This window comes from Microtus oregoni, unplaced genomic scaffold (genome assembly GCF_018167655.1).
Source record: "Microtus oregoni isolate MIOR12 unplaced genomic scaffold, Mior012 000025F_ref0000491, whole genome shotgun sequence".
NCBI classification, from domain to species: Eukaryota; Metazoa; Chordata; class Mammalia; order Rodentia; family Cricetidae; genus Microtus; species Microtus oregoni.
Genome location: NW_024543084.1, coordinates 4,700,935 through 4,727,180, shown reverse-complemented (window position 1 = coordinate 4,727,180; position 26,246 = coordinate 4,700,935). Strand labels below are relative to the sequence as shown.

General features: G+C 37.9%; 1 protein-coding gene across 1 annotated transcript in view; it reads right to left on the bottom strand.

Annotated features, from left to right (window-relative positions):
• Lrp1b (LDL receptor related protein 1B) overlaps positions 1 to 26,246 on the bottom strand; it is a 1,777,071-nt gene that overhangs the window by 1,148,764 nt on the left and 602,061 nt on the right. The gene's annotated exons all lie outside the window — the stretch shown is intronic.

Below are 26,246 nucleotides of genomic sequence, written 5' to 3'. Positions count from 1 at the left end.
CTAAGGCTGGGCTTAACCCTACAAGGGTTTCTCTGTAGCTTTTATGGATCCTGTCCTGGAACTAGTTCTTGCAGACCAGGCTGACGTTGAACACACAGAGATCCTCCTGCCTCTGACTCCCGAGTGCTGGGATTTAAGGCACGCACTACCATTGCCCGGATCTAGAAATCTTAGTATATAATTAAGTTATAGATAATTCTACTGAATGATATGCCAACATTGCTTTATTTAATAGTTCCTAAATCCAACTTTAATTATGGTTGGAATATTATAAATATCTTTTGTTTTTCCTCCTTGAATTAAATATCTTCTTGTTGGCTGCAGTAACACACACAAAAGTAAATTATGGGAGGTTGAACTAATTATGTGCAAAACCCTTAGTTCTATTCCAAGCATAAAAAAATAGTACAAAGTATATTTGTGATCAAAGCTATAAGCATAACCTCATGTAATCAAACAAATACAGAAATGTTGTGTTCTCACTCCAAAGATAGCATATCATTTGCAGATGATATAGTTCTGTTTGGAGTTGAAATATTGTGTGACAATATCCTTCGAACACATAGAATATCTTCACCTCTGAGTCTAGCGCATTCCCCCTTGTTCTTATTGGTTACTTTACTGCGATAGCATAACAGCTACTAGTTATGGTTGAGAAGTTCAGAGCAGCATGGAAAGTCTGACACTCTAGCAACAGACAAGACTCCCTGATATGAAGCCCTCTAAAAGACTGACTCTTGATAGGAAAGGACAAAGACAAAAAAATAGTCCAATAAAACTTCCCAAGGAAAGAGATTTTGCTCTCTGTTATAAGGTATGTTGTAGGGTCATAGTATATTGATTAGTCCCTATGACAGATAGCTAAGCCCATGCTCATAAGAAGCATTGCATCTGAGTTCATTGCTGTCGACATAGGGACGCTGTTCTGTAGTAATATCAAGAGGGCAACTTCTTGGCTATCCTGGGTTTTTTGTTTTTCCATATAAAGTTGATTATTGTCCTCTCAAGCTCTGTGAAGAATTTTGATGGGATCTTGATTGGGATTGCATTGAATCTATAAATTGCCTTTGGTAGAACTGCCATTTTTACTATGTTGATCCTCCCAATCCAAGAGAAAGGGAGGTCCTTCCATTTTCTGGTATTCTCTTCAATTTCTTTCTTCAATGCCTTAAAGTTCTTGTCAAATAGATCTTTCACTTCCTTGGTTAGATTTACCCCAAGATATTTTATGCTGTTTGTGGCTATCGTGAAGGGTGAAGCTTCTCTGATTTCCCTCTCTGCTTCCATATCCTTTGTGTATAAGAGGGCGACTGATTTTTTGGGCTTGATCTTGTATCCTGCCACACTACTAAAGGTGTTTATCAGCTGTAAAAGTTCTTTGGTGGAGTTTTGGGGGTCGCTTATAAACACTATCATATCATCTGCAAATAACGAAAGTTTAACTTCTTCCTTTCCAATTCGAATCCCCTTGATCCCATTATGTTGTTTTATTGCTATTGCTAGAACTTCAAGCACTATATTGAAGAGGTATGGCGAGAGTGGACAGCCTTGTCGTGTTCCTAGTTTGGTGGGATGGCTTTGAGTTTCTCTCCATTTAATTTGATGTTAGTTGTCGGCTTGCTGTATATAGCTTTTTATTATATTTAGGTATGACCCTTGTATCCCTAATCTCTCCAATAGTTTTATCATAAAGGGATGTTGAATTTTGTCAAATGCTTTTTCAGCATCTAGTAAAATTATCATATGTTATTTTTTCTTTCAGCTTATTTATATGATGGATTACAGAGTCTACAATTGGTGAACATAAAGAAGCTAAATAAGAAGGTGAACCCAAGGAAAAACATATAGTTATCCTCTTGGCTATGGGAAGTAGACAAAATTGCTGGGGAGAAAATTGGGATCTTGGGGGGTGGGGTGGGATGGGGGTAAGGGGAGATGGGGAGAGAAAAGTGAAAAGGGAAGGATGAGGGGAACTTGGGGAAACAGGATGATTGGGATATAGGAAGGTTGGATAGGGGAGCACGGAAGCACAATTCTTAGTTAAGGGAGCCACCTTAGGGTGGGCAAGAGACTTGAACCTAGAGTGGCTCCCAGGAGCCCAAGGCGATGTCCCCAGTTAGTTCCTTGGGCAGCTGAGGATAGGGAACCTGAAATTACCCTATCCTATAGCAATACTGACGAATATCTTGCATATCACCATAGAACCTTCATCTGGTGATGGATGGAGATAGAGACAGAGACCCACACTGGAGCACTGGACTGAGCTCCCAAGGTCCCAATGAGGAGCAGAAGGAGGCAGAAGATGAGCAAGGAAGTCAAGACCACGAGGGGTGCACCCACCCACGGAGACAGTGGGGCTGATCTATTGGGAGCTCACCAAGGCCAGCTGGACTGTGACTAAAAAAGCATGGGATAAAACCGGACTCTCTCAACATGGCGAGCAAGGAGGGCTGATGAGAAGCCAAGGACAATGGCATGGGGTTTTGTTCCTACTTCAGGTTCTGGCTTTGTGGGAGCCTAGCCAGTTTGGATGCTCACCTTCCTAGACATGGACGGAGGGGGGAGGACCTTGGACTTTCCACAGGGCAAGGGAACCCTGACTGCTCTTTGGACTGGAGAGGGAGGGGGAGAGGAGTGGGGGGAGGGGAAGAAAGGTGGGAGGAGGGGGAGGGAAATGGGAGGCTGGGAGGAGGCTGACACTTTTTTTTTTCCTTTTCTCAATACAAAAAGAAAAAAAGATTCAAGAAGTCCTTGTTTTTTACTGCTGAGTAATACTCTAATATGTATATATTCCATACTTTCTTCATCCATTCTTCCGTTGAAGGGCATCTAGGTTGTTTCCAGGTTCTGGCTATTACAAACAATGCTGCCATGAACATAGTTGAGCATATACTTTTGTTGTATGATAGGGCCTCTCTTGGGTATATTCCCAAGTGTGGTATTGCTTTATCCAGGGGTAGGTTGATCCCGAATTTCCTGAGAAACCGAAACACTGCTTTCCAGAGTGGTTGCACAAGTTTGCATTGGGGTCTCACCAAGGCCAGCTGGCCTAGGTCTGAAAAAGCATGGGATAAATCCGGACTAGCTGAACATAGCGGACAATGAGGAATACTGAGAATTCAAGAACAATTGCAGTGGGTTTTTGATCCTACTGCACGTACTGGCTTTGTGGGAGCCTAGGCAGTTTGAATGCTCACCTTACGAGACCTGGATAGAGGTGGGCAGTCCTTGGGCTTCCCACAGGTCAGGGAACCCTGATTGCTCTTCGAGCAGATGAGGGGGGGGGGACTTGATCGGGGGAGGGGGAGGGAAATGGGAAGCGGTTGTGGGGACGAGGCAGAAATCCTTAATAAATAAATAAATTAAAAAAAAAAGAATTTCTTCAACTTGATATACCTTGGCTGGCTGATATCCATGGAAGACTCGCCTATATCCAAAGAGAAACAGTGGAGGAAGAGTGGTTGGTGGGAGAAGAGTGGAAATGGGGTGAGGAATTGGGAAGAGGGAAGGAGAGAAAGTTTTGTTGAAATGTAAAAACAAAAGAATAAATAAAAGAAGAAAAAAGAAAAAAAAAAAGAAAAGAGGGGAACTTCTTAGAAATCTGCCAAAGCACAGGTTAGTTTTTCCAGAATCTTCATATATAGTCTACAACAATTAAAGGATAGATGCACATTTCCAGTTAAGACCTAAACTCCAAGAGCAGATTTTGAGGTGCTATTGTTTTAGCCAACTGAATTCAATGGAATTCTCAATGTACCGATGAGTAGCAAAGTCCATGAAACTTTTGTTCCTCTTCTCTCAAAGGAAACAAGCAAACCAATACTTGATGTTTGATACCCAACTTAGAAAATACAATGTTGCTACTGCATTTTCATTTGGAAAAAATAGGTGAGGAAGTCTCTTTGTGGATCTACACGAAATATCTTTTTTTGTTGTTTTATGTCTTCCTCATAATTTAACTAAATAAAAACTACTTCACAAACCAAGAAAACAGACATATTTTATAGCTCTCGGTGAAGACTGCACTAAGGAGAACGCCACCTTTCTGATTTACAGAGAAAGGTCATCCATATTCTCTATGGTGACCGCATACCAGAAGAACCAGAGCTTGCTGGTTCTCGTAGCACGTGCAGCAGAGTTCTTCAGCTTCCATTGCTTGCTTATTCACTGTTCCACTGGGGAGAATCTGCCTGACATTAACCAGAACTGAATGAGTAAAACAGAAACAGAGGGAAGATGAATACAAAGCCTTCCATTGTTCTCACTATATTTCAGCTTACTCTGTGTTTAAACTAATAAGCAATAATTTGAGAGTTCTAATTAGCCTGCACGCATATTAGGGGGAGGTCTATCAGAGTGTGTGTTCTTCTCTTGCTGAAACAGGCTATCAGAAAATTATTTTTGCAGAAGAGGGAAGGGGAACGTAAAATGAAAATAAAGATGCCTGAAAGAGTTCATAGAAATCGTACCATTAAGTCTTTGCATAAAAAGAAACATATAATATGCATAATCTTGTGTATTAGTATACGTATATTATTTTAATAAGTTTTCTCTCCTGGGATGACAATACTCCCTTTAAGAGCACCCCCAAAAAATTCAATAAGAGACATGACATGTCCTCTTCTAAGTTTTTGGTCAGGGCTGCTTGAGAGACTCCCAAAATATACAGTCTATTGCTGTTTAACCCTTGCTTGTCTCTTAAAGGTGGAAGGTAAATCTCTATGGCTGGAGACAGAATGCATTTCAGAAACATGGATCAGAGACATTTGAGCCAGAACCAACTTTGTTGCCACCTCCCTTAAGGACTCATTTTCCTGGTACCAAGAAGTACCTTGCAAGCTTCCAAGGGAAGGGGGTAAGCAGCATTTCTATGCAGTTATGATGATGACGAACCACTTCAATGACCTGTGTGACATGAGAAGCCTAAAGTCACAGCGCTGGCATGCAGATCTTGGTGATAACCAACAGCTCCCCAGTTGGACTGAAGACTTGCTCAACAGGACATACGTCATGCCTGCTACTGGCAACCTAGTCTATTACCCAGTAACAGTGAAGTCATTGATATTAGAGAAGAGTACTCCACCACGTTATTTAAACCAGCACAATCTAAACATCTGTCTTTATACCCACAGATAAGTGCAGTCTGCATCCATATCAAGGAAACTTCTCTTAGCAACCACTGGAGCAAACCACTACAAAAAATCATAACCAATCAAAAGGCAGAGCTCTCCAGGCCAGTTCCAATGGATACATCTCCAAAACACTTCTATTTCCCAACTCTCAGGAAACCTTACAGATGAGGGGGCTAAAACATTGTAAGAAGCAGGTGATCAGAGAGTTTGCCGGGAGATTTTTGTAGTAGTTTTTAAATGAAAATGGGCTCCACAGGCTCATAGACTAGCATGTGTGATTACTCACTAAGAAGGAATAGAAAGTATGGTTAGGTGAGAGAAAGTGTGGCGTTTGGGACGGGCTGCAAGGTTTCAAAAGCACACGGCAAGCTAGGAGGTGGTGGCACAGGCCTTTAATCCCAGCATCCAGGAGGCAGAAATAGGCAGATCTCTTTGAGTTCAGGGCCAGGCTGGTCTACAAAGTGAGTTCCAGCAAGGGCAGAACAGTTTCACAGAGAAACCCTGTCTCAAAAAACAAACAAACAAACAAACACAAAACCATCAAAAGCTCAAAGCAAATCTAGTCTCTCTTTGCCTCCTGCCTGTAGATCAAAAAATAAGTAAGCTCAGAGTCATGGAAGCCTGCCTGCTGTCATGATGTTCATGAACTGACACTCCGAAATTCTAAACAAACCCCAGTTAAATGCTTTCTTCTATAATTTGCCTTGGTATTGGTGATTCATAATAGCAATAGTAACCCTAAGGTAATCATGTCTCCTAGTAATGTCAGAAGCTAAACCTTAACGTTTCATCAGTGTGGCTGCCTAAACATGAGGTAAATGAGGACAATACCAATAGATATGACAAAGTAGAGATAGAAAAGCCCATAAGACCTCAACCCTACACAAGGAGCTACAACCTTACACAAAGAAATCCAAGAAATTCAGAGAGCTGGGAAAATATTCTTAGTCAAGAAAGAACATATCACATTCATCGTTAAAAATATACATAGTAATAATATACAGACTGAACAGGTTTGTAATATATTTGTAAACATGTACGTATATGCATGTAATAACAATTAATGTCAAAAAAGTGGCCATTAATTTGGTAGAGAGCAAGGAGAGAGGTGTAGGACCATTTAGAGGAAGGAAAGGGAAGAGAATATAATTTTATTATATTCTCATAAAACAAATATATAAAATTAAAGTTTATTTAAAATAAGACAGTTCATAAGTGTGAGGAAGATGCATTGTTAAGAGCCAAAGGTCAGCCCAACACTCTTGCGTGTGTTAGCCCTCCTACAGTTGTAGACTGTGTGTATGTTGGACCAAAGGTGAAAGGCTTTAAATGAAAGATGTTCTTCAAAATTTAATTTTAATGGAATTCAAAGCGATGTTCACTCTGATAATGACTTCATGATGCACTTTAAAAAAACAGTTTGTTCATGATTGTATTCTATAAACGTCACAGTTATGGGATAATTGCTGTGTATTGAGCGATTTCGATGTCCCCATCTCTGTGGTAAGCACATAATGTCCATTATCTAATTAAATTCTTGCAGGAACACCATGAGCTAGCTTTTATAATTGCTGTTATAGAGATGATAAAATTGAAGATTGGAAAGGTTAAATACTTTCTTCAAGGTCACAAAGTCATGCTGGTATGTGAATTTAGATACCTTATTTATTCAAAATCTGCTTTCCCTTTCACTGTATTATTCTGTGCAATGTTCTCAAAAGAGGCAACAAAGCCTCATTATGTGCCAGTCTGGTCAACTTAACTTTCTTTCCTCTTAATGAAGATCAGTACAAAGAATCTTGGGGAAAACCAATAACAGCAACTTACACGTCACTATCATCATTACTGTTTCAAAGTTATAACTTTTACATTTCTGAAACAAAGGCTTTGCCCACAGATGAAGCTATTTGCCCACTGTTAACACATGGCATACACTGTCCAGTCTCCCGGCATCTGTCACCAACTAGAGAAAATAAGAGGGGAATCCTGCCAGCTATTCATGACCATAACATCTTGCATTGTATTTGCCCATCCCAGGTTTCCTGAACTATTGCAATAAATAATGGGGAAACGAGGCCTAAAGATGACAAGTGGGAGATAGAACAAACAGGCTGATAGATATATAATTTGAGTGGTACTGTGGTAGCCTCTTCCTCTCACAACTTATATATGAAGGAGCATAGAATTATTTCAGAAGTTCCATGAATGCACCCAGCAGCTACTGTTTCCAATAAAAAGTAGCAGTATATTAATATTGTATCAAACATCCTAATTGTCTTACATTTACTTGGTAAATATGGGTTGGGGCCACAGGTGTTGTTGTTTGTTGAAAACAAGCTTTAATTATGAACATATTTCCTATGTGTTTTGTTTTTCTCACAGAGCCCTGAATATACATTGTCCTGGAGTAAGTGTGAATTCAAATCCATTTCAATGGTGTGCATTGCTAGAGAACTGTTCAGTCCTTCAAATGATCCATTGACTTCTGCTTGCAAAGCAATCTTTCCTTCAGAAAACTGATGAATCTATCACCATGTGAATATTCCACACGGGTGAGCAATTCTCCTGGGTCATGAAGATTAGCCACATAGGAACTGCCTCCTGCCTCTGGTAAAGCCTTGTTTGTTCTGCCACTTGCTCCAATCTCATTTATATTTGGCTGGTTAAGCAGGCCTAAGCCCAGCCGCAAGAATGGCAACACTACAGGTCTAAACCAATATAAAATCTGCCCTTCTGTAGTGCAGGTCCTGATTTTACCTCTTAGCATCTGTCACTAGCATATCCTCTACCTACTCCCAACAGAAGGCAAAACTCTGAAGCAATCATAAACCCAAAAAGGAAGGTCATCCGCTCTGTGTTCATCACCTAGTCATGAAAGACAAGCCTCAACTAGTTGAGTTTGTATGAAACATGTTACACTAAGTACTCACTTAGAATCTTTCCCAAGACTCCAGAAGGTCATATACCTTCTCAGCTCCTAGTCCACCATTTTGGCTCCCTTGTTTCAAGCACAATTAAATTTCTTCAATTTATCTGAAAAGCTACTGGCTAAATATGCAACAGGCATGCAACAAAGTAAAGGACCAGCAAAGTATCCTTCTCTTTCTCGACAAATATCACTTGGCAATAATTACTTCCTTTCAGGTTTTATGAAATGATCAACTGCTCACAGTGTAGACTATGGAAGGCTAGGTGTTGTTTAAGAATAGTAGAGTAATAGTAAGATTCAGAATGGAACCATAACATTATTAATGGTGTCATCAATATCAGCCTACTAGTCGGAATCAAAAAAAATTAGAAATTAATAAACTTCAAGTTCTATTTGGAACACTATAAGATGGAGAGAGAGAGAGAGAGAGAGAGAGAGAGAGAGAGAGAATTCTAATGATTTATCTCCTTTTGGAACATCTTTGACTCAGGAAGAAAAAACAACTACGAAAACAACAAAGAGACTTGAGACTTTTCATGTTCCATACTGAGTAATATGGAAAAGGAGTGCAAGCAATGGAATAATTTACACATTACATAAAACTCCTGAGATATCCCTGGATGCAGAGCAGCCAATTCTCTCCCCCCCCCCCCCCAGCTCATGTTTCATCAATCCTTTGAATCTCCCCTTCACCACCTTGTTTTGTCAGGTATATTTGCAAAACAAACCATTGATTCACTTCTGTGTCAACTTTTCCTTGTGATGCTTTCACACCTATCTGTGTGTGTGCACGTGTATGATACATAGACACAAGGACACCAGAATATGGGTGAGAAGAGACAAGAAAAAGGGAGCATCAACAAAATCTTACAGGACATGGATAACGGAGCTGGCCAGTATAAACCTGGACCTAACCGCAGAAACCCAGAAATGTGAGCCTATTCCACTTAGTCTGAATGCCAAAGAGTTTGAGCTTATTGTGTTTTTTTTTTCCCTCTTCTCCCAATTTGTATTGGGGTATAAAAGTGTATGGAAATTAAATGCTGGTGAGAATCCAGCATTCACTGTTCTGTGTTTCCTTGTTATCTTTGTTCATCCCGTCTAACATTTCTAATGTTCTTTTCACGCTTCTACCCTGAAACCTATGAACCCACCATGGCTAGGATCATGGTAGGTCACCCCAAAAGGTGCCTCAAGACACGTATTTACTCTGTAGACTTTGAAATACATGCATGAAATCTAAAAATAAAAAATGAAGAACATACTGTCTTCATTTTATTTTAATACACATAATGCAAATGAATTCCAAACAATTAATTTGCCAATTCAATGTTGTTAACAGAGAAACTGAAATCTCACAGCAGATTGAACCTCGAAGGCCTCAGTGTGAGCACGCATGCAGGCACCCACAATTGGTGAACAGAAAATAATATTCTGCTGCCAGAAATACAAAGAGTGTACAAAACACCCAAAACCACTTCTGTAGGATTTTTCCCTGTGCTAGCTTCAACCCAATGAAGATGATAAATGAGAGCAATTACAGCAAAATAACGCAGGGCTGAATACAGAAAGAATAACCCATACCATTTCTTTAAAGATGCCTCATTTATATGTAAAATTATCTTGGAAACATTAGGTTTTTTTAGTCTCATGGATTACAGTGCTCGCCAACATTTCCTCTCGTTTCATACTAGACATTTGATCAGTTCCTGACTCAGTACCCTGCTGTAGAATCTAAGACATTCCTTTCCATTTGCACCCACAAATAATTCCATATTTTTTAGTATGTTACAAACGTTGGAATAATTTAGTTTGCTATTTTTATGTTTAGTTAGCATATGCAGTATTTGGGTTTCATTGAGGAGGAAAAACAAAAGAATTGGAAACTGTTATATTTAGTGAGGTGACTGACTCAGAAAGGCAAATGTCACATTTATGTCTCTGATGTACACTGCAGTGCTCTTGCTACTGTGAAGACTCTGATTCAGTAGATGCATACCAGGGCTGGGATTCTGCATTTCTATAATGTCCCAGGTGCTGTGTGTGGTGTTCTACTGTGCAATCCATACTCTGAGCAATCCTGGGGACCTCCTAAAAACTTAACACAATAAAACCTATTGTCTATTTTTCAATAAATACTTTCCCTAAAAATGTCTCTAAACGAAGAGAGAAATGGAACACTTAGCATCATTTACTCACAGTCTAATGCTGCTTTACTCTAACAGGATAAATGTTTGGGTTTGTGTACATGTTCATATGTTCAGGGCTGTGAAGAAGGAGGAGGAGGAAGAGGAGGAAGAGGAGGAAGAGGAGGAGGAGGACCTTTTGGGGTGACCTACTCTGTTAATCATTTTATAAACATTAACATATTGCCTTCTGCTAGAAAAGCTAGGTTTTAAAAAATGTCTGAGGACTTCATGTTTGGGTTGGTGTACATGTTCATATGTTCAGGGCTGTGAAGAAGGAGGAGGAGGAAGAGGCGGAGGAGGAGGAGGAGGAGGAGGAGGAGGAGGAGGAGGAGGAGGAGGAGGAGAACAATGAGGCAATGAATCCCAAGAAAGGAGAACTAGCTGTAAACTTTGGGGCATTAGCATCCAAATATGACAGCTGGTAAAGCGAGCCACAAATGAGGAGGTGATCTCTTGACACTGACCACAGAGCTTGTTTAAAATTTGGAGTCATCTCTCAATTTGCTACGTATTACACTGTATACTGACTGAAAGAACAGTCTCAGTCACTGTGACCCTGAACATGCCACCTGAGAGGCTGATGGATGGGATACAAACTCCTACTTCATGTGTTACTCCTTGTAACTCAAAAAGGCATAGAAATATAAATGTGTGTAATTTACTTCCCTCCATTTATTTTAATCTCCAACAATATCTCCATATCTTATTACTTTCTACTTTTTTATTGACTTTTATTGAGCTCTACATTGTTCTCTGTTCCCCTCCCTACCTGTCCCCCCTCTCAAAGTTCCCATGCTCCGAATTTACTCAGGAAATCTTGTCCTTTTCTACGTCCCATGTAGATTAGATATATGTCTGTCTTTCTTAGGGTCCTCATTGTTGTCTAGGTTCTCTGGAATTGTGATTTATGGGCTGGTTTTCATTGCTTTATGTTTAAAAACCACTTTATTAAAATTAATATTTTAGAAAGTTGGAGGGTTTTGTCTTTGAGAAATTGGCAGCAAGGACATTTCAAACCAATGTCTTTAGACTGCCACAAGGATACTCCCTCCTCTGCTGCTTGCATTTGTCTGGGAGTGTAGCAACAACTCTGCCACCAATTTTTTATTACGTTGTGAGGAGAGAACTGATCTGTATCTATTTTGCTATATAGCCATTTAGTGTCCTAATATTACTGCTACAAATTAACCTGGAATGGCTAGTGTAGGAAGGGCCAACTTTCCCATCATTCCCTCCAGTATGCAGTGTGAGGAGGAAATTAGGGCTTGCAAAGGTAGCTGGGAGATGTGGAAGAAAAGCACTGAGGGCTGCTTCTCTTCTCTACTTTCCCCTCACCTTAAGATCTGTAACACTCAAGAAAAGAACCTGTGTCCAAAGGGCTCAACATTCCACCAACCTATGATACTAAGTTACAAAATGCCAAAGAAGAAAATATTTAGTCTTTAAAATCCAGTGGTAATACTATTTATTTTTTATTTATTTAAGGGAAAATTGAGCCTCAGTGAAATCAAAAGTCAAATTTAGAATTAGGAGATGAATTCTTTCTGAGTCGTTAAAGAAATGTTTCCCAAAGTGAAAATAACCTACCAGAGCAGGGCAACAAACAGAGCTCTGTGAAGGTATCTTGTACCTTAGCACATTTACTTTCTAAAAGTATATTTTTATTGCTTTGATACTTTTAGTGCCATGGCATAGAAAAGGAAGTGTTAAATTTCTTGACGTAATTCACCTATTGACATTAGTGTCTGAGGCTAAGATGCTACAACTCACCCGAAAGCTGTAATCATGATTGATGACTAACCAAACAAGGTCATAATCCAAAGGTTGGAATTGTGGAAAGGGAGGTGCAGAATCTTGTACAGTTTTGCTTTAAGATAACATGGATGCTTTGTTAGTCTGAAATCAACATTGTGGTTGATACTAATTTTACACTTTATTCCATGTACAAAATTAACTCCAACGAAGACTACAAGCTCCAGATAGTAAAGGGCTATCTGTGGTTCCTTTTCTTCCTTTTACCTAAGGTTCTGAGCAATGCTGTTTCTTAGGCTGCAACTCTGAACCTGTTTTTCTCAAGATACTTTTTGATGTGCGTTTTAGGACACTGTCATTTTGAAATATAAATCCCCTCGCAAGTTTCCTACCTGGTGAAATAACTTTTCACAATGGTATCCCTTTATATCCGTCACTGTCTATTATAGCATCAGTGAAACTGCTAGGAGAATAAAGTTTGAACAGACATCCAATCCTTCAAAAAGACCCCTGGCCACTTCTAAACACCCACCTCAATGCAGCAAAACCGCTGCCCTCAAGCTGCCAATACGGCCACTGTCTAACGGTTACCACCTCGTCAGTTATTGCAAGGCCACATGATTTTACCACACCATGGACAACCAGTCCCCTGTGTTGCTAATTTCAGCCACCGATACCCTCTGTCTGACTCATGCACTAAAGTAGTATCTGCTTTGCGTACTGTTGTAAATAACTCCAGAACCCAGAAACAGCCGCTATATGTTTGCTGTTGACTTTGGTACTTTGATCTCCCCACTCAATCAGCTTGTTCCTCACCCCCCTTCTTCCAGTTCCTGGAGAGTCATCATTACAGAGACTCAATTTTCTGCGATGACTTCTAGCGTGGATTTGTGTTTCTACTTTGGCCTGAAAACAAAAGAGATGTATTTTTAAGATTAAAAAGTGGCTATAGCTCTGCTATTAATGTAGTTAATATTACTGAATGTTGCCCATCCATCCTGAAGTGGTCTAAATGCATGATCTCATTTTTCAACACACTTTTATTACTGAGTTATACAAATGGGGGAACAGAGACATGGGATGGAAATGTATTATATGTGGCCAGAGCCAGTATTTTTAAGATCCAAGAGTTGAATTCAGATATTTTGTGTTTGAAGTCCTCACAGGTATCCACAAAAATATACTGCTCTGAAAGAAAATCCTGGATGCACACACAGGGTGTACTGCTCTCATTGGCCCTTTATACTTTGCCTCACAAGCACCGACTCTCAACTCCATTTTGGGATTTTCTTCTCTTTTACTACATCCTCTTTGGTAGGTTCCTGGTACTGCCATGGAGAAAGGTTAGTAGTGGTTTCTGTCATGAAAGGATTATCCTGAACAATTACTATAACTATGCAAATATTTTATTGTTTATATTCTGAAATAATTGTAGATTGTAAACTTGTTTAATAATAGAGATGTTAAGTTTTATTTTAAACTGTGATAACTGGCCGAAAAGAAGGAATTTTCTGCTTTCCTATTTTTCCTTGCCATTCTAAAATTATCATGTTTTTATTTGATATAAAAAATAAAAGGTATAAATTTCACACCATCTGGCTAATAAATGCAGATATGAATACATTTTAAATTATTATATATAAAATCTTAAATTTTATGTATATATTTTAATTATTGTGTATATATTTTAAAATTATAAATTAAAATTTTTTTACTTTAGCATAATTATTATGTTAAACTGGCTATTAATAAATAGCAGATATAGATGAAAATCTGTATTTTCCTTTTTTTCTAATCAAAGACAATGTATGAATATAATTTTGAAGATTGCCTGTTCTCTCCTGTGTTATTTGGTCATTCATATCTTCTATACAAATAATTTTTTATTTGGGGGATGCATGTTTTTATGTGTATGTGCACAATGTGTGTGCATGTACACTTGAGTGTGGGTCATGGCCCTGACTCTCCCATGGCAGCAGTGTGAGAGTGTAAAACAACCACAGATATTTTTTCTCACTTGGCTCTCTGCTGGTTACTGCTATGTCTTCTGTCTCCACCTCCTGCCTCCTGGTAAGAGTTCTGGAACACATTTATTTCAGTTTTCTTGTTGTTGTTGCATTTATGTATTTGTAGTTCGGTTCTCAAATGTGCTGTGCAGATACACATAACTACACAGTCGGTCATCTGCCATGGAGAACAACTCCTTAGTGCCACGTAAGTCTTACCTACTAAAATACCAGTTGAGGATAACAACCATGCTCCCAGAGATTTCCCCTTGAGCATAACCAATCCTGTTCCTCCATAACTTAATTTGTTAGTGTCACATTTGAACTCCCCAGTCTTAGCAACTTCTGCGTGTTTTCCTGTCTGGTTGTGAAGCTCCAGGGTGGAACTAAAATAACCCTTTAATCCATCCAGCATTCGTCACCTTTATTCATAGATCTCAATCACTCCATTAGAGTTGTATTGTCAAACATTTTCCTGCCGTGACTGCATTAGATACCATGTTAAATATAATCAACAAATAATTTGCACTCTGTAGAAAGGAAGCAAAGTGGTTGAAATTTAGGAATTCTGCTCCAGGTCAGTAACTGTCACTGAGGAAAGCTTGCCTGGGGACTAACACCTGCAGAAGAGATGTCAAATTGATGAAACTCTGTGACAGTGTCATGGTGGAAGATGGATTTGGACACTTATTATCCAGAACTAAAATTAAAGGTTTTTTTTTTTAAATGTTAATATGGGAGGTTTTTTCTCTTCTAACAAATAAATTTATATCCTGAGGAAAGAATGACACTTAGAATGTTTGAAAAACCATAATAAATCTATTTATATTTTTGTTATATGTAATACATATAAGTATTCTTGGAACAAAGGACTCTAAGGACCTGAGTTAGGTCTTAACTGAAAGCCTCCTCCCTGAGGACTAGATTTCATACTACTGCAAGTTGCTATCAACTCACCAAGAGAGGGGAACAACTAATATTGCTACTCCACTCTGATGCTTATGAACCACAGCAGTGATCAGCATGGCCAAATACCGCAAAACGTTCAATAGTAGCGTTCATTTCTTGGTGGTAAAAAACAGCTGTGTAAGGTTTAAAGTCCCTCCAATAGAAGAAAAAATATATACCTAGGACTGGAAACTTTCCTCACTCCTCTTGCCTATTCACATTGTGCATTTCAGAGGAGAACCTACTAATGTGACTATTCTAAGCCAGTATAACTCCTAATTTCATTCTAAGCACCTCTCCTTATCCCAAAGATAAGTAGTATTGCTATATACCTTATCATCTGCACTTCTCTCTTTGCAATAGACAGATCCAGACCATTACAGAAAATCACCATATAAACAAAATGCAGAGAACACTGATTGTAGTGTACTCACCTCCAATGGATACATCTACAACAAAACTTTGGCACACAAGGCTCAGGGAATGTTGGAAATAGTGGATGGAAAGATTGCAAGAAGCAGAGGACCTGAAAATCTTTTGTGAGATTGTGACTCCTAGAAAATATAGAGAAGCCTAACCCATGATACCTTTAGCACTATGGATGCTTTTAAAAGACCATAACGAGAAAGGATAACACCAATAGACATGCTAATGTGGAAGGGGGAACTGTCCCGCAGCTCCACACCTAGACAAGGAATTACAGGCCACTAACTGTTGCTAAAAGCATAGCAATTAATTTTCCCTAGGGATGGACTTAAGTGGTTATTTAATGTCAAGTAATCAGGCCTTAAAATCATGGAAGCTACATTAAAGAGACTCGTAAGGTCTTTCATATAATTACATATAAATATTAGTTACATTTAGGAAAGAGGCCATACATTTGAGAGAAAGAGAGAGAGCTAGGTGGGTGGCATACAAGGGATTGGAGTGAGGAAAGGAAGAAGGGACAGATTATAATTACATTTTGACTTTAAAAATTAAAAATGAATAACAAGAAAAAGAGAGGAGATAATCCAATAATCTAATGGACATATGAACTTTTTTGTAGATACTTGTGCAGATTACACCTTGTCTTTTGAATGCTCAAGAGGCAAACCACCTTTTGCTTTCAAGATGTATAACCTAAGCAGAGAGCAGGTTAATCCTTCCTTGACGGTGAGGCCACTGGTAGGTTTCCCATTATCTACTGGGTAGGCGCATACCCTGGAACATATGGGAAGCACTAATAGAACCTAACAGTGGGTCCCCACCAAAAAAATAGTGAGGTGAGTTTAAGGGAAGAATGGGGAAAATTGGTAGAATTTGGCATAGATGTATATTTCATTATATGCAGTTATGAAATTGTCAAAAATAAAGATGAAATTTTAAAACAGTGAGAGAAACATCCACTACCTTTCTTTCAACAGCATTGTTTATGCAGCTTCAATTTTTTCATGCATCTCTTGGCTTTTACATAGTGTGTTCTTTCTTTTGACATTTTCCCAGTTTCTTTGAGGCAACATACTTGGATAAAGCATGTTAATTATTGTGTACAATGTAGACAATTTTCAAAGAAGAAAATCCTGTTTATTGATAAGTGGAGGCTATAAAAATGTCTCAACAGTAAACTGCTTACTTCCCACGTTTGGGGAACAATGTCAGACCCTAGAATACAGATAACATTCAGACAAGTGTTGTGACCATCCTTTAGATCAACACTGGGAAAGCTGAGGCCAGTTCTCAGGAAAAGTGGGCTGACAGGATGACGAAAGCAGGAGCTTTGAGTTCATGGAAAGACCTTACTTTGATTAATAAAGTAGAAACTGATCAAGGAAGATAGATGATGTTAACATGTACACATACACACACATGCACACTCATGCTCTCATGTCCTCATATGTGAGAAAACATATATGCAAACATGTGCATTGTATACACAATCACACAAATAGAAAGGATAATTCTTTTATACTTTTAATTTTGGCAAAGGCAGTCCACTGATGCTCTTTAGTTTTAATCTAGAGAAATGGTCTCTTCTCGATAAACCTTGTTTCTCTGATTTTGGTGATTTATGGGCATTTTACATGTTTATTACCAATTGTATTTTGAATTATAATTCATGAATAATCTCACCATGTAAATCAGCATGTATAGTATCAGTTGTGTATAAATAAATACAATAAATATGTAAATATCATTAAATATATCTATGTCCCATAGCAAAATATCTAGAGATTAAAATTAAGACCAAATTAATTTCATTAATTGAATGCCAGACATATCACAATATGCAATGAGAAAAAAATAGTTCATTGTCCCTGTTGATAGTTCCTAGTGTCCTGGGACACACTAGACATCAATTCTGGATTGTATTTCAAGTTCTAGTACAATAAGTCATGCTAAACTTTGAAGGTAATGACCCATAACACTTAATTGAAGGAGGGAAGTTACACAACTTTCATTATTATTTTTTTTCATTGTTGGATTTTTTTTGACTTCCTGGAAACTTGCTTTTCTGCAAGATTAGCCCTTAAATTTGGGAGTGTGGCACTCTACACAAATGAGGCTATGCACCATAGTTAGCAAACATATGGGGTATATTTAGGATGCTTCCAGGATGCATCCCAGAGAATTATGCTTTGAACAGAGTGACACAATACAAGTTACCATTTATGAACAATTCTCCACGTACCTGCAGCATATTCTCAGACTTATGGTTCAGTAAAAATAGCAACAGACCTGGTGTCAGATGTTTGACTCTGGCATCCTCCAACTGGCAGACTCTGAGCAAAGCCTTTCAGCAACCTTTGTCTCATTTCACCATCTGTCAAACGCTGGGAGGAGGTGCTGCCGAGCTGGGTGCCTGCCCAAATCACAGTCCAACCTCACGGTTGAAGCAGGCCGAGGATGAAACCTAACGGCGGGCGTAGAAGACTTTGCATCACCTTGCCTCTCCAATTATATGTCATTTTAAAGAGTATTCCCTTTGACTCGTGTAGCCTATCTGAAGAGTTGATTTCAGAATTATTTGTACCTTAGCAAAACAACAGGGTTTCGGGTTGTTTTCTTTCAAAATCGTCTGTGAGCCAGTAACCCTAAAGCAACGTATTGTGAGATGACAGAGCATTTCCAGGATTCTTTCCAAGAGAAGGGAAATAGGTTGACTGTGTTTGACCAAGCCTTGTGGCCCAATGTTTTGGCATTGAGCTTAAGTGGAGATTCTCCCGAGAGTTAGGTATTGGGTTTTCATTAATGTCTGCATCTTAGATACTAATTTGTTTTCATCCGTATATAATCACATGCGTGAAATTTTGGGAATCACTTGACTCTTTTCAAATAGCGCTGTACCTCACAGGAATAGTCAGGTGTATAGATTATCAGTAGCTGCAGCTAACAGTATTAAGAAAAACTTTAGTCTGTAAGAAAAAAAAATTAGTAGCATTATTTACAACTAGAGCACATGGGTCATACCATGCCCAATGACAAGAAGTTCCAATTATGGGCAACTTCTTGTGAAAATCAACATTTAAATCTTTAGAGGTCACTGAAATTTTGGAATTCTGTTGAAATGGATGATCTTCATTAAGACCTTGTTTGAACTCACAGAGAACTGTGCACTTTACTTCAATAACAATAAAGTCCTCTCATTTTATAAAGATACAAGCATTCATCCGTATGTATTTTATATAATACATTCTATATATATATATATATATATATATGGACCTAATAATTCAGATACTCCATATTACCTCAACAGTTGATGTATACAATAACTGAGATTTAAGTACTGTTTGCTAACTTTGGATTTAAACACATATGTATTTTTGGTTACTAACATAATCATATGGCAATTATGTGGGAAATTTTTATGGGAATGTTGAATTTAGTGACAACACACAGTAGAATATTGGCTTTGTTAGTAACAAAGTCCTTTTTCATATGCGCATAATTTACAGCTTGCTAGAACACATTCCCTTGTGGCTCTATCCATCAAACTCTTAACAATATGTGATATCTGCCCATGCAATGCTCTTCTGAACTACACTATGTTAAATGAGTCACATAACGATGTGTATCATCTACTACAAGGAGATACCGTAGTAACACAATAATGGTAGGGGCAGAGAGACAGGGTTAGTGGCAAACTTTGCCATATTGGAAATTTTGAAAGGAAAAGAAAAGCAAAATGCTCTTGGATATATTTGGGCATTCTAGCAGATGATAATGTTAAGCACTTCATTCCATGTGTATTCAGGACAAGTTAAAATTTAAATTTTGTTTGATGGCTACTAGATCCCAAAGCCACCTTAGAACAATTTAGAGAATTTGATTTGTGCCAACGGAAAATAGTATCTAATAAATTAATAATAGTCATGGCAGCCAGGATGTTCAACAGAAGGTTATTGTGTGATGAATACTGTTTGCTTGCTACAAAATTCATAAATTTTGTAGATGTATTTTCCGGGGACCTTATACTAACTAAGCCTGCTTTGGGAAATACGTTGGGTTATTTAAGGAACTGTGACACTTAAAGATTTTGCAAGTTCCTCAATGGTTAAGGGTGACATTTTAGTCATTTTGGCTCATTCGTGGCTCATAGTGACTCAGGGGAGGATTAAGCCACACTAAATATTAACAAATTATTTCAGCAGGTTATTATTCATTATATTCCACGATTTATCACTCTGGCTGCTGGCTGGATGTGACTAAAACTAAGGGAGGAAAGAAGAGACTATGTATAAGAGACCCACACAGGTTCTTCTGAGGTTACGTGTCTTTAGAAATAAACCCCACTTCCCAACAGTTTGAAAGTAGGAATTTCCATCAAGGAGCAAAACCATAAAGCATTTAAGTCAGAAACTAAGCTAGCTGCAAATTGTCTGCAAGTATATTAGGGTGCCAGGTGTGAAGATACTTTCAAGGAGCTCACAAAAGAGGTACTCTCCAGAGCAACATCGTGCTCACTTAGGATTCCAGTGGGCCAGGAACACTAGAACTCACGTCGCGGAGTTTGGCAGTGGAAGCAGGTGACTCAGATGTATGCTGACAAACGTGGAAGTCATTATCCATCTATGGCTGAGTTAAAATTCTGGTTTACACTAATTATTTAAACAAATGGAAAATAATCAAATGAAATAATGTTTAAAAAATTATTCATCAGTCGTACTAGTCATGCTTCAAATGGGTATCAGCTAAGTGTTTTTAGTGACTAACATTAAATCCTGCTTCAGTCATTGCCTCAAGATTTTTATTTGTTTGTTTATTTGTTTTTCAAGACAGAGTTTTTCTGCAGCTTTGGAACCTGTTCTGGAACTCAATTTATAGACCAGGCTGACCTTGAACTCATGGAGTTCAGCCCGTCTCTACCTCCCAAGTGCTAGGGTTAAATGTGTATGCCACCACTGCCAGACCGACATCAGAAGATTTTCCATTCTGTTCTTCTGCGTGTGGTAATGTGGATTGGTCTTAGGTCTCATGCTATGAAATCATAGTGGCAGTACTCACAGTCCTCAACAAATAGTAGAAATTACTAGAATTCACGATCAATTTATAGTAGGATTATTATCGACATGTCTCTTTCTGCTTCCTTCGGCCGCCCTTTCTTTTTGTATTCCAAAAATTAAAAAAAAAAAAAAACTATGAAATCATCACTCTGTCTGCTTTGTTTTTTGTCCGCATGGTAAACTAGAGTTATGTGGGAATATAAACATGAATCGAGAAAATGCCTCCATTAGATTATCGCCAAAACTGTAGGCTGTTTCCTTGGTTATTCTGGATTAATGATTGATATGGGAGAGCCCAGATCAGTATGTGTGGTGTCATCCCTTGGTCCTAGGTTGCATAAGATGTAAGACAGAAAACCATGGAGAGCAAGCTAATAAATATCATTCTTCCACAGCTTCTGCTTGAGTTCCTGCCTCCATACTCCTGCCTTTAGTTCTTGTCCTGACTTCGTGATGGGCTGTGATCATAATATATCATCTGAAATAAAGACTTTCCTCACCAGGTTGTTTTTTTTTTTCAAAGTTTTCTGTCATAAGGACAGAAACCCTAAAGATGTTAATTGTGTTAAGGCAGTGTAGAAGTTTCTCCTTGAATCTCACCATGACTAATGTAAATTCAAACACACATGCATAGTATGATTTTTACTGTTTCTTTTCTGCTTATCTGTTTTCAAGAGTGCCACTAATTTCTTTAAGTCTTCTCGAGTAGTTTCATATTCTACTGCCATATTTTATCATGTCTATGATATATAGACATATCTGCATAAATGTTTTAAATCTATATTTGTCAAATCATAAAACCTGCAGTGTTTGTCTTTATGAGGCTGACTTATTTCCATCCAGTTTTCTGCAAATTACTCTGTGTGTGTATGAGAGAGAGAGTGGATGAAATTCTATTGTTTATACACAGTACATTTTCTTTCTCTATTCATCTATTGGCAGACACGTTGACTAAAATCTAAAGTCGGAACCATCATAAGATCAAGCAGCGCCACTTGGTATTTTAAGAATTTGGAACGTACCCGAGGCATACGTATGCATCTAGCATGAAACCACTTCTCGTAGCCTAGGCAGGAAAGTAACCATACTCTGACATCTACCACTGTAATGGTGTGCATACTTGCTCATTACATTATGAGACTTTTGAAACAAAACAATATGCTTGTGAAACATTACAATGAAGTGTGGCCTGAACACTACTAATTACAAATTATTTCAGGAGGTCTCCTCTTTTGGTAAAATAATCTATGAATGCTAATTATTAGTACATACTACTTACTATAGTTCTGTCCTGCTCAACCAAAATTCACTACCTTTTATCTTTAGGGCCACAAAGAAGCTATACCAATGGGACAATGTGCTAATCAATTATGTGAATAATCTTTCTTTCTTTCTTTCTTTCTTTTTTATTTTTTTTATTTTATTTTCGAGACAGGGTTTCTCCGCAGCTTTTGGTTCCTGTCCTGGAACTAACTCTTGTAGACCAGGCTGACCTCGAACTCACAGAGATCCACCTGCCTCTGCCTCCTAAGTGCTGGGATTAAAGGCGTGTGCCACCACCACCCGGCTCTTTCTTTCTTTTTTAATGAGGCTATTTTCCAGCTGTTGTTCACATGCAACAGAAAAATAGATATTTCAAAAATAGCTTTTATTGATTCTTTGTGAATTTCACACTTGCCACCAAATTTTGAGATTTTAGAGAGCAATTATTCTGTTTTGCAGACTAGTCTCTTTCAAGTTTCTCTTGAGAATTACTCCTCATAAACCTCATGAGGCGTCTCTAACTGTTCTAACCATACAGAATAAGACATTCTCTTCAAGTCTTGCCTGGTCATCCTATCAGCCTTAGCCTAGGAGACTATGATCACATCATATGCAGAACAATCTTTCCATGGACATATCGCCTTACGTTGGGCGGCAACAGTGATTCTCAGAATTCTCTGCCTAGATTTGTCTATTAAAACTCATCATACCTAACTATTATGCCATTCCAAGCTGTGCTTAAGACAGAAATCGTGAGTTGTTTGTCATTATGTGAGGGGAAACCTGCCCAAGTCTTCAGAAAAAAAAAATCCCTATGACTTAATAGCATTTCAATTTGGAATGGCAGACATTAGAGCTTTGATAATGAATTTCTTTGTGATTTAATGCAGCATATTAAAAGCAGGACTTGTGACTCTTGAACAAAGAACTGAATGTTGTTTTGCGAAAATGGTCATTCATCATTAGTCATAAGAAGTCCATTTATAATTTGAAGTTTCAATTTAATTAGTGTCACATGCTCGAAGCTGCCTTCTGTCAACCGTAGTAGTGACATGCTATCTGGTCCTTCTAGAGTAGGTTGCTCATAAGTATCTCAAGTGGAACAAAACAATGAAAATAACAATGGGAGTGTTAATTACCTATGCAATTAAAGTGTCTTATATGCACATGAATGAAACAGTCTACAGTATTCACATCTCTAATGGCTGTTAGCCTTCAGATAAGGCCTATTGCCATTATGTACAACTGCACAGGTAAATCATGGTGAAACGGAATGGGCAACATAAAGTCGGCATTTGTACATCCTCAGTCAGTCAGACAGAGCTTGGCTAAACAGTATATTCTTCTGAGCCCTTTGCTTCAGTAAGCCATAATTCTTACATGGAGCATATCATACATGGAATTCTATTTTGCTTTATGTAACTGGTGAAAACCCCTTATAATATATCCTAGGACATCCTTATTTATTGTATATTCTTATATTGCACAAAATGTGTACTCAGAAGATGATTAGTGGAGATGAAGTATGTAAACAACAATGGAGTTTTGTTTAGCAAGGAAGAGTAAAACTCTATTGTCTTGTGACAAAATGGATGCCACTGGAGACCTTCCTATTAAGCAAAATAAATCAGACTTAGAAAGATAAATATGATGTTTTTTGACATTAAATTTTTGTCGAATTGAGTAAGATTACAATATTTGGCATGAAATAGAATTGAGGCTTTGGAAGAAATGTATGGGAGAATAGTGAGAGAAAAGAGAAGCACAAAGAGGAGGGTGAATATGGTCAAAATACATAACCCATTTAATGGTAAATACCTTCCTGAGGCCAGTGAAAGGGCTCAGCAGGTAAACCACTTGCTGTAGTATCCTGGAAACCTGAGTTGCATCTCTGGAACCCTGTTATGCTTTTTTTTTGTGTGTGTGATGGCATATATAGGCTGCATGTGCACCATGCCTATTCCATGTATAAACACATACAGACAGGCACACACAGACATATAAAAATACTAATTACAAATTTGAAAACAATGTTTATTTTTATGAAGCCCATAATGAGGCATAATGCTATACACCATTAATGGAAATGCAAGAGAAAGGAATCAGGAATAAAATCATTGATGCTTGTCAACCTAATATCCTTTGAAAAGATGAAAATGTATACTCCATAGATGTTTGCAATCTACAGAAAATTTTCATGTTCCTTGCAACTCAGTGTTTTATCCTCTTTTTCTTTCCAAAATTCAGAAGGCATGAGCAGTAGGTGTAAAGCACTCAATAAACAGTAAACTCTGGGGTTCCTTTTACGGACAATGTCTGTCTTGTCTGGTGTATTTAGGTATTTACCAGATACTTAATAGCTAATGAGAATTCTAGGTCTTAAGGACATAGCCCATTCTTTATATAGAAATTTTACCACCGCTTCCAGAAAATGCTGAGTCAGAGACTTTTTCGAAGAGACGTCTTCAGGAGACCTTTCCACTTTGAAATATATGCATATAGAAATCTTTCCTCTGATCCAGGCATAGAATGAGGTCGAACCCAGATGTTTATGCCTCTGTTTCTTTAATATAAAAGTGTTATTATTAAAGCCAGAGATTAATTTATGCTGAAAATTACCACAAATTTCATGTAATGGCTTTATAGCTAGCAGTTTTTAAAATGATGTAGGTATTTCCAATTACAAAATTATCCAAACACCAAATCATTCATGTCTATGGAAGGAAATGATATCTAATATAAACTCCTTTCCATTAAAATAAAGGATGAGATTTGTTTCTTCCTGTGCATTCATGCAGTAAGCTTTCGTTGAGTTCTTCAGTAGATGATAAATTAGCATCCCAACATTATAAGCCCAGTTTCTTACGGCATATACTCGACTGCGGTGGAAAGGGGGCACGCTTGTGCACTCTTTAAAAATACTGGCTGCAGCTTTTAATAAACAAACCGCCCACAGTGTGAGCACCTACTATGTAACATTCCATACATTTGGCATTTTTCCGGAACTTGTTTTCACCATCATCAGAGCTATCTGCAGCCTTTCCTAGCATCCGAAGGAACTGCTCAGCACAAAGCCAAACAACCTCATATTTGCATAGTAAGACAGATTTTATTGTCCAGATTTACTTTGAGTCTCTCCTATTCTGTAATCATTCACTCTTTTTTCCAGTAATTATAAAAGAAAAAGTATTTGTACGATGCATACGTTAAGTAAAGGAAAACTTTGATTGTTAGAAAGTAATACACATTTTCTTTTCAAAGATTAAGAGGCAATGACATCACATTCGTTATTTTTAAAGTTCAAGTAGATCTTGTGTTTAACTGAAGAAGAAATACATCTTAGTATTCATTACAATGATTGGCCATTTCCCTCTTTAAATTGGACTTATCATTTTAAATGAGGTTTATTGGAAGCTAGTCTGTCTTTAACCAATAGGAAAACATGAAATAGAATCAACTTCTTCCCTGAGAATTTAGTTAACGGACACACAGAGTATACTTAATGACAAATAGTAAATATGACTTTGCTACTGAGTCTACGTAAGAAGGAAAAATTGATAATATTTTTATAATGATGGTATAAGGTTTAATATTGTTTGTCATCTTGCCAGGATCTAGAATTTCCTAGGGAAAATATATAAGGACATGTCCATAAGTAAGTTTCTAGATTGCATTTTTTATTGAGGATACAAGACTCTCTCTAAAGATGAGCGTCACCTTTTAATGAACTTGAGTCCCATATTAGGTAACCAGAAGAAGTTGAGCTGAACACCTGCATTCATCTTTCTGTTTCCTGAATGTTAATCCAGTGTGACCAGGTACCTTCTGTTCCTATGATTTAGCCTTTGCCCCTAGGATGGACTTCATCCCTTCAAGCTGTGGCCTGAATATACCCCTCTTTCCTTTATCTGCTTTCCTGAGGGATTGGGTCACAAAGTAACTGATACAAATGGGTGAACAGTAGACTGGTTGTTGGCACAAGGATCTCTGTGAGTGGCATTAATGATGATCGTGTCAGTTTTATATCTATGGTTACTACAATTTGAACTTTGCTTACAAAAATAGCTGAATTAGAAAATGGTCAGACAATCCTATAAAAAAAATCAGTTCATTTTATAGCTTAAATCTACTCTTCCAAATCAGTATTTGCAAAAGTTTTTAGAAAGTGACAAAACCCAGTATATCATTAAAATCAATGAACAGGTAAATTCAAGAGCAAATCACATGACAGGCACAGTCAAGGGAGTGATAGTTCACAAATGGAGAATAAATACATAGTATAATTTATATATAATCAATTATTCTGGAGCATATGTCCATTCTATACATTATAAAATTAGGCGCAGTGATATAGGTGTCAGTGCATACCTACAATAAGAAAGAAAGGTTAAACTGAAGTGTTCTGGATGCTAAAGGACCTCATGGAATGTGGGTGTCTAACTGCCTTTACAAACTATTTTGATCTGTTGTCCACCATAATTTAGGAGATTTGAGGAAAATAAAAATGACTTAGGAACGACAACAAATGACAATTCAGCGAG